This window comes from Fringilla coelebs, assembly GCF_963513975.1.
Source record: "Fringilla coelebs genome assembly, chromosome: Z".
Classification (NCBI taxonomy): domain Eukaryota; kingdom Metazoa; phylum Chordata; class Aves; order Passeriformes; family Fringillidae; genus Fringilla; species Fringilla coelebs.
In genome coordinates this window covers 65,224,431-65,237,557 of record NC_140031.1, presented here as the reverse complement: position 1 = coordinate 65,237,557, position 13,127 = coordinate 65,224,431, and positions in this window count along the sequence as shown.

Here is a 13,127-nt window from a genome sequence, read left to right as displayed (position 1 = left end):
GGGGCATCTGCAGCCTCTGGGCAACGTGGTCCAGTGCCTCGCCACCTATATAGTAAAGAACTTCTTCCTAATACATAATCTGAACCTATCCCTCCTTTGGCTTAAAACCATTCACTCTTGATCTGTCACTACATGGTCTTGCCCAAAGTCTCCATCTTTCTTGTAGTCTCTCTTTTCCAGGCTGAACAATCCCAATTTTCTCAGCCTTTCCTCTTAGGAGAGGAGCTCTATCTCGCTAATCATCTTAGTGGCCTTTCTCTGGACTCACTCCAACAGTGAGTCCATGTCCTGTTGTGTCAAACACGGAGTGTCCAACACTCTATGTCCTCCCTGTGCTGGGACCCCAGAGCTGGATGCAGGGTTCCAGGTGGGCTCTCACCAGAGCAGAGCAGAGGGGCAGAATCCCCTCCCTGCCCTGCTGCCCACGCTGCTCTGGATGCAGCCCAGGAAACTTTTGGCTTTCTGGGCTGGCAGTGCCCATGGCTGGGTCACGGCAAGCTTCTCATCCACTGCAATGTCCTGCTCCAGGTGGACCACCTTGCTCTTGATATTGTTAAACCTCACAAGATTCCCATGGGCCCATTTCTCCAGCCTGTCCCTCTGGAAGACTTCCAAATGTATCAGCCACATCACTCAGCTGGGTATGATCTGCAAATTTGGTGAGAGTGCACACAATCCCTTCACATGTATCACTAATGAAGATATTGGACACACTGATCCCAGCAGGGACCCCTGAGGGACACCACTTGTTACTGATATCCATCAGGACTCTGAGCCACTGACCACTACCTTCTGGATGGTCAATGGCTCAAAGTCCTGATTGACATCCATGACAACTTCTGATACTATATTTGGACATATTGGAAAAGGATGTATTTCTGTGTGAACCCTTTGTGATCCTGTATTTGTAGATAATATTGCGAGAGATTAAAGGAATCACTTGATTCATGCTTGTGTTTTTGTTAGAATTGTGTTCCTAATTATCCAGGTCCTGTCACATGTTACAGTTTTTATGACATGATGATTTACAACAACTGTTAAAACAGACCCATGAAAATAGATAAAAGGCTCTGATCACTGTCCATCATAATACAGATTAAATACATGGTGTCTTGGAATGAGTGAAGAAGGATGGAGAACATCAGTGATGGGGCACCCTTTTCAGATGGTCACACACTGCTGTGGAAATTTTTAGTAGACTGTTTCACCCCGTGGTTCTTTTAATATTGATTGTTTTACTTTAATAATAGCCAGGTAAAAGCATGTGTAATGATCCATCAGCTACACATAACATCTGGATGGATGAAAATGGAAGGTGTTCAGGAGAGGGATAAGGAATTGCCCTATAGGGATCCCCCAAAAAATTGATTATGTGCAGTGATGGAGGCACTGAGTTGAAAGTGTGACTGCAGCCATGGCACAAATAATGTAGGAGTGAGACCATAAGATATGCTGGGAGATATTCAGTGAAGGGATTATGCGAGCGTGATAGCGACCTGATGGGAGCGATAGGTCACCAGGCAGAGGCTGGATGACTTTTATTGCTGGAATAAGCAGTGGAAGAAGGAGTGACACTACTGGTTCTGTCCCATTTTGCTTAAACCCCAGAGTTTTCCTCTTTATAGTCTTAATGTCCTTCATTTATATATTGTCTGCTCCCCCCCCCCACCCCCCCGCCCCCGTTTAAGGCAAAAGCAACAGGTTACTTGACTACAGTCTCACCCCCAGTTATCCCAAAAGTGAAAATGGGCATTTGAAATCCCCTACCATGCAGACCTGTCTATGGACTGGCTATTCTTCCCAAGAAGAAGACCTCTTCAGTAAGATACCTGCCTCCAGCTGCATAAGAGCATGCATCCAGGAGCACCTGCAACACCTGTACACTTATATTTTCTTGGTCTACGCCTTTATCACCAGCAATCTAATAGGAATCTACAACCTGTTTATTGTGGTCTAGAAATGATACTCCCCAGTTCAGTTCCCCCACCCAGACTCTTCCAAACCACATGCAGTTGGCTTGGCTTCCCCTCCCTTTTCCCCCTCTGGGAATGGAGTTGAGAATTGAAGACACAAAAGGTGAAAATTGGGTTGTGACAAGACTAATTTGCTGGAAACATGAGTTAAGGTATGATAATGAACGCTCACAGCAACAATAGTAATAACAAAGGTATAAAGAAAAGAGGGTAATTAGCATGTAAAAATGCTCACTGTGGACTGGGAGAATGAAAAATGTGTGACAGGTTCCCCCTACCACTATACTTTTTGTTCCTCCAAAAACAGATGCCCTTCCTTCTGGAAGTGAGAAAGTCCCTTTTTCCCACTGCAGGCAGTGATGTAAGGTGGTACCAAATAACAGGATTCTTGGCCATGCCCTCTCCTGCTGATCTGGGCTGGAACCAAGACACCATTGTTTCTATAAACCACACTATTGGTTCATCTATGTTTGTGAAAGTTCTTTTTGAACTTGACCAAACTCCCAGCATTGAATTAGTGAACCACGCTATTTGTGAATTTGGCACTGCTAATTTGGCCAGATTTCTGGTGTAACCCACGCTATCTCTGCACCTGGGATCTCACTGAACATGACCAGACTTACAGTGCCTAGTTGTTTACAGTCAGAAATTAAGCCCAGAGCCACCCAGCCCCTCTGATCTCCCAGGACCAGCTGGAATGCCAGAGGGTTTATTTTCTGCCATATTTCTATAATCTTGATGCAGCACTCAACTTGACTTTTCTTTGTATGTATTTTTTTCCTTTTACATTCAAGGTTGGAATTGCAGCATACCATACTGTTATGAGTAAAAAAAGAGTTACCCTTTTTTTTTTTTAAGGGTTGCAGAGTTATAAATTGAGTTGGGAGCTGATTGCTGGCCAGGGAGAGTTCTTTGTTGTAATCACCTGTTAAGAGTCGGTCGTTAACTCTGTTGTTGAGAATTCCCCTTTTTTGTCAGGTCAGGTGGGTGGATGGCTCTCCTGAGACGGTATGGAGGGGGAGACATCAGAGTATATGCAAAGTAACCGTGGACCCAGAATGCCACGAGACAAGACCCCCACCAAATCCAGGAAAAGACCCCTAAATCAACGAGCCAACCCAGAAATCGAAGATCGAGGTAATGTCTGGATATCAGGGACAAGGTCCAGAGTCGGCAGAGACGCTGAAAAAAAAAAAAAAAACCAAATCTTTGTTGCCCCTCACCTTAACTAAAAGATGTCAATCGAAGCCAGGACCTTGGACGGCAAATTGGAAAGCTGAGCAAGAGCTATGCCCCGACCTACTCTCATAAAGACATCAGCCCCAGCTCTTCTTACTAGTGCACAGAGTTGTGCTTACCTTCTCTTCCAAGTCACTCCTGGAAGTGGTAGTAAGGGACCGTGGACTTGTCAAACCACCACACCCCACCCCCCCACCCCCCCACCACCCCCCCACCACCTGAGCTGATCACTTTTAGGCATTGAGAAGGAGAAAGATCTCTTGCTCTATTCTATTCAACACTAAGGAGTATTTATTGAATGAGAATATTTTGTAAGATACAATCACAGAATAGGCAAGCAGAATAGGTAAGATTGGAAGGGATCACTGGAAGATACCTTGTCACACCTCTCTGCTCCAGCAGGGTCCCCTAGAGTACATTACTCAGCATTGTGTCCATATGGCTTATGAATATCTACAGAGAAGGAGACTCCACAACCTCTCTGGACAACCTGTTCCAGTGCAGTTACTTGCACAGTAGAAAAGATCTTGCTCATATTCAAGTGGAACTTCCTGTGCGTCAGGTTCTGCCCATTGCAGCTTGTCCTATTGCTCAACACCAAGAAGAACCTGGATCCATCCTCTGACACCTTCCCTTCAGATATTTCTATGCAATGGTAAGATCGCATCTCAATCTTCACTTCTCTAGGCTGAACAGGCTCAACCTTTCTTTTTAAGAGAGATGCTCCAGTCCTCTCATCATCTCTGTCACCCTCCACTGGACCTGCTCCAGGAGCTCCATGTCTCTCTTGTCCTGAGGAGCCCAGAACTGGACACAGCACTCACTGGGGCTGAGCAGAGGGACAGGATCACCTCCCTCAACCTGCTGGCACCGCTCTTCCTAATGAACCCCAGGGTCCCATTGGCCTTCTTGGCCCCCAGGACACACTGCTGGCTCATGGACATCTTGTTGTCTATCAGGATCCCCAGGTCCTTCTCCACAGAGCTGCTTCCCAGCAGATCAGCTGGAGTCTCTGCTGGTACCTGGGGTTGTTCCACTGCAGGTGCAGGACCCTGCATCTGCTTTTGTTGAATTTCAGACAATTCCTTTCTACTGATTCCTCCAGCTTGTTGAGGTCCTTCTGAAGGGCTGCACGGCCCTCTGGGTATAGGCCACTGAACTTTGTGTCATCAGTGAACTTGCTGAGGAAGCATCTGCCCATTCATTCAAGTGAATAAGCTGAGAAGCACTGGGCTCAGCATAGAACCTTGGGGGACATCACCAGTGACAGGCTTCCAACCAGACCCTGTGCCACCAATTAAAAACCCTCTGGGATCTGCCATTCAGCCAGATCTCCATCCACTTCACCATCCATTCATCCACCTTCCACTTCCTGAGCTTACTTAGGAGCACATGATAAAGAGAGTGTTGAAATCCTTGCTGAAGTCACAGTAGAAAATATCCACTGCTCTCATCCATCCAGGTAGTTGTCCCATTGTAGGAGGCAATCAGGTTGGTCAAGCATGATTTTCCTTGAGTGAATCCATGCTAAAGACTCCTGATCATCTTCTTGTCACCCACTTGAATAGAGGTATCCATCAGGATGAGCCATGCCATCACCTTTTACATGGAACATAAAGCACCAGTATTTTAGAATGCAGCATAACATGAATTCTTGATCGAGGAGACTGAAATTATTCATTCAAATATTTTCCCATGCTTTCTATGAAGTATTTTATGTCAAGATGTAACTTGACCTCACCACGTATTTATTACACAGAACTGAAATATTTCCAGGCACAAAAATCTCTGTATAGCTAGTATAGTATAATTTTCTACTGTATCATAATAAATTCTGAAACTAAAGAAAGGCAATGAAATAGCTAGTAGATTTCACAGGGCATTTGTGATAATTGTTAACACCGTTTAAAGTCTTCCTCTTTATTGCACTTCTCCACAAACATTTAAGCAATCGTTGTTCTCTGGAAAACTGGTGTTTCTTGGTGTTATGTGCTGAAAACTTTTGTTTCTAGGATTTAAAGAAAAAACAAAACCAAAAAAGGTGAAGATCGTCTTTTTCCTTCAACTAAGTCCTCTTCACATATCACTTTCCAGAGGGGTGGTTTTCCCTGTTAGTGACTGGCTGGTTGCAGCACACTAGCTATCACTTGCATTGCCACAGGCTGTACCTTCTCCAATCATTGCAGCCGAGATATCATTTTGCTTTATTTTTTTGAGGGTTGGCTTTTTCTTGTTTGTTTAAGTGCTCTGCCTTCAGCTCCTGAAGTCGTGCCTCCTCCTAGCATTGAAGACTTCAGAATGAGCACACATCACTTGTGAGATGTTTGCTGGTGACCTGGTAAGGAATGTAGCTTACTCTTGATGGACAGTTGTAAATCCTTCTGTCAGCGAAGTTGCACCTGCATTTCAGTACCATTCTTTCTGCTGTTTAGCATGCTTAGGTTTTGGAGCATATTTTCAGAAGTGAAAAATGATTTAGAGAAGCTGAGCTCACCTTGATGTATAGCAACAGTGTAGAGCTGCTCAGAAGGACAAGGTTTTTTAAGACCAGACACAACTGTTGTTATTCCTAGGCAGCTTTTTGACACTGCTGTATTCAGGTGCTCCACTGTGTTGTTGCTCTGTGTTCTGAAACAAGCCAAAGGGAAAAAGTTCTTCCAAATGGGTAGCACTTCTTTGCTTAGTTTGGATACTTGAGTCTATCTGCTTCCTACTAGTGTCTGTCCATTGAGACAAAAAGTATGAGTCTTTAAAATGAATTGTGAGAGCCTTGACCATTAGCAAATCAAAAATTTATTGAGCTAGGATATAGCTTTCAGTTAAAGAATTCAAGGTAATGAACTTGTAATGAACCCACTGTCTTCATCCCTATTTCTGCAGAGAGTGCTGTTTTGGTGTTCTACAGCTCCTGACTTAGTCACAATATTGTGGAAGGAAAGAGCAGTTCTTCCACCTGGATCTGTACTGAACATTTGTTCTCACATAAAGAGAGATACATTTCTGCACAGTTCACCATGCAGCTGAGTAAAAAGTATGGCTATTGTGCCATAACAACATAATGTTGAAAACATCATTTCCCCCTACAAATTCAAATAAAATCTGTGTTCAGTATTAATATCTTAAAATGCTCTTTAGTTAGCACTTAGAATAAGGAGTAAGAATGGAGGCTCAGGGAAGTCTGCATGGGCACTGAAGTTTGGATTACCTATGTTCACATTTATTTCATAATGATACAACTTCTGCGCAGTTTTGGAGGTTACCCACACCGAAGTCTTAGGAAAGAAGTCTCTGTAGCAGTGCATTGTAAAAGCCACCTTACAATAGATAAGATTAGTCTTACCTGTTGAACCTTTGGGGAACAAACAGGAGGAGCAATGACATCAGCTGTTTGCATTAAGACATAAACCTTTCCACCTCACCTTCTGCCTGTGTTTCTTCTGTAGTCCAATTGCTTTGGTTCTTTCTCACTTGCAGGCCTGCTAAAGATATCAAAGCATGTCAAAAAAAGAAAAACTATTTTCTTTTTACCTAAGAATCTGTTGCTGAAGGACATTTTGGTAAGTAAAAATGCTGATCGTATCTTTGCTTTTATTGATGCTCACAGAGAAGAATGCTATCTGATGAAAGTTCAGTGATATCTCCTCCAGTGGAGAAAAGAAAAAGCAAGTTAATTGTTTTGAATAGACTTTGGATTAGTGCCTTTTTTTGCTTGACTAGAATTGGTCTTATTTGTTTAGCATGCAATATAATCTGACATAGGTAACTTTAAACTTTTGCTTGGGAAAAGCATGGATCAGTCTACAGGTAGAAAAGGAGCTGCCATGTATACTAGTGTTGCAATTTCATTTTTTTTATTCTGTAATGAAAAAAGTAGCACTTTATGCACATGTATATTATAGGTGATCTTTGAACTTTGATTCTCTGGAATGTTTGGAATATTAAGCATTAATTTACATCAGAGCTGCATTCCAGATACTGCGATAATACTGCATATATCTATTTGTCACATTTTTGGAAACACAAATTTACAACAAGTTTAGGATGTTTAAAACCATTGTATTTCCCAGGTCTTGAACTGCAAGACAGCTTCAGCTCTAATTGATCACTAAATTCAGCTGTCATAGAGCTTTGTTTGGAATAATATTTATCTGGAAGCTGTGGTAACTGAGTCACTGGAGGAAGTTCGGCCTCCAAGATATATGGTAATGACTCAAATTTACAGTAAAGGTAGTGTTTTCAAATGGAGCGTTTTAATGTTAAGAGTAAAACTAACATAACGCCTTACTTTTTCCGTAGAAGAAGAAAAAAAATAGTGATAAACAGAGAGGGATATCAAACACTAAGTTTGTGGTGACTTTTTCTTGTGTATCCATATTCTTACTCATTAGAGGGGAATGGTACAGTGTGACACCAGCTATGCTAGCTGGTCTGCCCTGCCCCTAATGAACAGCCTACCAGCTCTGAGACCTCTGCAGCATATAGCACCATATCTTGAGCTACCACTTTGCTGTAAAACAGCGCACTGCGTGTTGCAATGGTGCACATGGGCAATAAAACTTACCAGTGGTTAAAGGTTATGCCATTCCTGCTTGAGCCTTGCACCCTTTGGTGGGAATGAGTTTCTCAGTCTTCAGAACTCAGCTTACCTCAGGGTATCAACCTGGCCAGGTGACGTGGCATTCCTGATTTTATGCTTGCTTGCTCAAATGACTTCTGGGTCTGAAATTATGACTATATGTTGTTTCTGCCTTTCATCTTATGTCCTTGTGCCTTCAAGCAGTGAAGCATTTTTATCAGTGGAGGTGAAATATAATCCATCCCCCTTATGGAATGGATCAGAATTCTTAACCTTTGAGTAGCAATAAATTCCAGTAGGTTAATGCTTAAGGTGGGAAATAAAGCAGCACAAAGAGCTGAAGACAGGATTTCCAGCTATCAAGATGGTGGGGTTTTTGTTTTTTTGTTTTTCCAAGCGTCTAAATTGTTGGACTTTGCAAATGATTAAGAAATGCAGTTACATGCTTACCTTTAACTTGCTAGGGGAAAATACTAGAAATAAAATGTAAAAAGTACAGAAATTGCTGATTCATGATATGAAAATTATGTCAGTGAAGAGGCAACCAGTGCACTTCCATAAGGAAATCTTTTGAAGACATTGAGACCACTGTAGACTATGTGAATAAAAGGGCCTCATTTATTTTTAGCACTCACGCTTTGCTTCTGGTTATAATTTGTATTTGAGTGTGGTGGTATGGATGGCGTAATGGTTCATCAAAACTATCTGCTAGCATTTCTGCCTTTTCCTTGCTTTTAGATTGTGATGAAAGATAAGTACAGTTCTCATACTAAACTTCTATTTATACTTAAAACCTGCATTGAATTACAGATCTTTTGGAATACGGAATAACTCTACCCTTTACCTATAATTTCATCCTGATGTTTGTGTGCTTCCCGGCCAGATTAAAAGTAAAAATGTATTTTAAGGTGGACATTCAGTTATGCCTCTTCATTAATTTTCTCTGTGGGCCCTCAAGGCATGCAATTTTCAATTGGCAATTACATGTGTAATAATACAGACTGTTAGAAACTACATAGGCATCTGGCTCACTAATACAGAGATCCAGCTGTCGGCCCAGCTGTGTACCTGTGCAGCTGAACATGTTTTGGATGGCTTTTTTTTGTAATGATGATGGGTGAAAATTAATTCATATACCTCATGTTGGTTTTGCAGATATGCTACCTCTCTCAACTTGTAGTTTTGAAGTAATAACATGGATTGCTTGTGCTGGTTCAGTTTTCCTGATGAGACAATCCCAGTTTGTCCCCTAAATTGTTCATTAACTTTTAGCAAACCAAATGCACTTGATATACTCAGGTCTCATGTGAAAAATAGGTCATAGGTGCTAAAGACAATATGGGTAAAACCTTTTTTCTCCAGTGTTTTTTTTTTCCCAAAACGGAAAGACCAGCATTTCAGAAATGTAACTAAAAAATGGTGAGGGGCCAATGCTTGATCCTGAGAAAATGTTTGCAGAATGTTTTCTGAACTTGAATGAGCCAGATAGGAGTGCATAATTGCAGGAGCAGACTTCAGTATAATGTACCCTTTTGTAGGGATTCACTATAGTGTACCCTTTTGTGGATGACAAGAGGAATTGCTACAATTTGTCTTGTCATCCACAAAAATTGACACATGATATTTCAGAGGTCCACACTGCAGGTACAGAAGGGATATACACTTGCAGAAGTGCAGACCTCTGACAGTTATAAGATACAGATGAAAGCAGGTAATGCACACAGAAAATGCAACACAAAGTTTAAAATAAAAGAGGAGAAGAATGCAAAACTGCAAAAGAAAGGTCTTAGCTTAAATACTTCTTCCAAAATTACTGCAAGAGTATTTCATTCTCTTGAAATTATCCTTATTATTTCCAATACCTTTGCAGGTGTTTTTCATTCCCCTCACCAAGGAGGCTGCTAGCCTGTGCAGGTCATAGTAAAATGTCAGTACTGACTTGAGGTGAGAAATGACAACAGGGTAAGATGTACCTTTCAAGATGTAAGTTGATAAAATTGCTTCTTGGCTGATGCCAAAAAACAGAAGTCTCTAAACCACTGGAAATTACATTTTATTAAGAAATAATTTTTTTTTTTATCACAAGAAAGAAATGTGATATATTTTTATCTTCTAGATGAGCTATGTGATCTGATAAGTGATGCTCTTCTAGATGTTCATCTCAGAATTGACCCAGATGCCAAGGTTGCCTGTGGTAAGTACAATACAGATAGAAAAACAGATTAATGAAGTACAACATGTAATCAGTGTTGATATAATGTCTTTTGTTCCAGAATTCCTCTAATTGCTGGCTGCAAGCCAAGGCTTTCACAGCCAGTAAAGAGCTCAGCTGTGGCACTCTGATTCAGAAGAGAAGGAGGAAAAAAAGCTACAAAAAATGAACAGAATAAAGGAAAGACATAGTACTCTAGTGAAAATTAAAAATTATGAAATGTAAGACATACACTAGGTGGTATCATGGAAAAGTAGGTTTGTCAGGGTAGATGTTACTGAGGAATCTAAGAAAATCAGGGGAAAAGTGAAGTGTGGAAAGATTTATGTCAAAGTGCATGTCTTCACAGAGTAATTAGGGCAATGCCCTTTGTTCACAGAAGGATAAGATCTTTTGAATGTGATTCTGATCAAGGTGGCTTGCTATTTGGTGTGACTTTCCATTAGGGCTATGCACAGATGTAGTAACTTGCAATAGAGGCTATGAACATGTTACCAAATTGGAATGAGCTGGATTGCCAGACAAAATGGACATAGAAAGGGAATGTACCTAAAGAGCTTTCTAAATGCAGTGATTTTATTTCTAGAACAAGCCACCAAGGCCATAGTTACAGCACAGAGGACTAGCTGCATCTCATGAACACGATGATCCAATATTTTTCATCTGAAACATCTCATGTGATCCTTGGTGCACAGATGTGAGCAGTGAGATGCAAGGAGAGGGTTTATGATATGTATTAGACTTGATGAAGTTTGTATTTCAATACTTCAGGCAGTTATGCTTCCAAAACTGCTGAAAAGAAGATGGTAACAGAGGAATCCTGCAAAAATGTCAAGGAAAAATACGTGTAAGAGAAGAGAGAAACAGTTGTGATATGATTACATAGATCTAGTAGATCATATTGCTGTACCAACTTTTTCTGTTATTGTCTGTTATATGTTTTTACATAAAACAGAAAGGTTTGCAGACCAGATGGGCTCCTGAAATAAACAACAAAATAGAATATTAAATGATTCTGCACAAGATCTCTAATGAAGTTGCATAGCTTCTTGCTCCAGGATCTTGTCGAAGCGAAAAGATTTTGTGGTTGCCAAGGACAACTGGGTGAATTACTGTAATAAAAATATATTGAAGACTGGTAACACCATCTGTCAATAAATTATGTTCCTTTGGCTTCAGGAAAACAATGAGCTGAAATTCTTGTATTTGTATAAACAGCTCTACATACTTGATCTGCTCTTATAGACATCTGCTTCTGGCCAATGTGAAGGTTGGATAATTGGCTATGATTGGCCCCAAATACATGCATCTTTTAAATGTTCATACCAGCTGAAGAGAGGAGTTGTTGTACAAAGACCAATAAGTGTGCTAAGGCTTTACACTGAGTTTCCCCTGTGATTAATCCTTTGTTAATCTTCAGGATCTCTCTGTAAAACAGCATAAATAAAATTCTGAGATTTTACTGACATATTTTCATATGTGGCAAAAGCTGGAATGATTTTGCTCTGTGAAGGGATCACATGCCAGGCTATAGTAGATTATCAAAAAATTGTAAGAAGGATCCTTAAGAGGATAGCATAAGATGACTCTTCCAAAGGTGAGTGAGATGCATGGTGCTGATAATACTAATTGTGGATTCAAATGATGTATGGACCATTCACTTAAGGATACATTGGACTTAATGATCCTTGGGGGTCACTTCCAACTCAGGATATTCTGTGATTCTCTATGATTCCCCAATGAGATCCTACATGTGTTTAGTCATGGGTCTGTTCTGTATGTGGCCAATGCAATGTTTTTATGGTCTTTTGAAGAATAAAATGAAGAGTGTATCAAGGCCTGGGAGAAGACTCACAACTGCTGTTGATATGTACTTCTCACTGATGATATTGAAGGAGCTATTTTAAGGTGGCATATTTGTAGAAGACTTATTCTGGAAAGTGTCAGGTATCTCTTGCTTTTCTGATGCAGAAGAGCTAGTATTTGGACAAATGTCAGAAGGTGGTTACATCTGTAGCTTTGTAAATGAAAGCTTGAACACTGATGTTTCTTGTCCTTGGGGTGCACAAGCCTGTGACATTGGAAGTTCACACCAAAGGAATTCTTCATGCATTCTTTTCCTCTAATTTAATTGTATCCTAGAACATACTACAAGAAAACTGAATACCAGTTTCTGGTAACATTTCCAAACTCCTCTTCCAGGTTTAATACCCAAATGGTTTGAACCCTAATAAGCAGTGTCATAACAAACAATCATAATAAGCATAACAAGCTTTGGCAGGTATCTTGTAGAATTATATGTATCCTATCAGTTTCAAAAATTCAAGTTTGACTTAGTAGTACTAACTTACCCACACCCTGAAACTGCTAATTGAATGTGCTGATTGTCTGTTTCTGTTAGCAATAAAAAATGTAGTATAGGAAGCTTACATGCATAGAATTTAAAAAGTTTTAGCCGAGATAATTAGATAATCCTTAAAAACTTCTCTAGCAATTTGTGAACTCTCAGGAATGTACGAGCTAACTTAAAATAAGACTGAACTATAAGACTTGCACAGTTTTATTGGCCCTAGAACAACAATGTAAAGAAATCAAGCAAGTTGTCTCCCATGGCAAGACTGATGATGACACTGGAGCTAGGGATCAGGTAATTCCAAGCACTTACTCACATCGAGTTTAAGCACAAGCAGTTACAATTACAATGGACTGGAGCCTTTCCTTAAAAACTATTGTGCAAATTGCAAGAATCAGCAGTTGAGCACTGTGAACTCTCTTAATCACCAGAAGTGTGAACACAGCCTTCACCAGTTTCAAGGCAAGTAGCTTTCCTTATATTCAGTGGCCTTAACAGCATAGAGCTACAATTAAGGTTTTTGTCAGTCAGTAAGTTTCTGATCTTTCAAGTCCTTTAGCCTGGCAAAAATTTCTGTGTCATTTGTGGGAAGAAGACTGAGCAGGTCTTGATGACCTTTATGTTAACGAAGCCTTTGCAGTGGGTTCTTACAGATGTATAAGGCAGAGCCATTCTGGGGAACCAGCCCCTGTTGTGGCTATAATTTTTGCATATAAATGTTATTTTGGGCTGATTGTATGTGAAGGGTATTAACTCTGCATATTACTGCTGTCT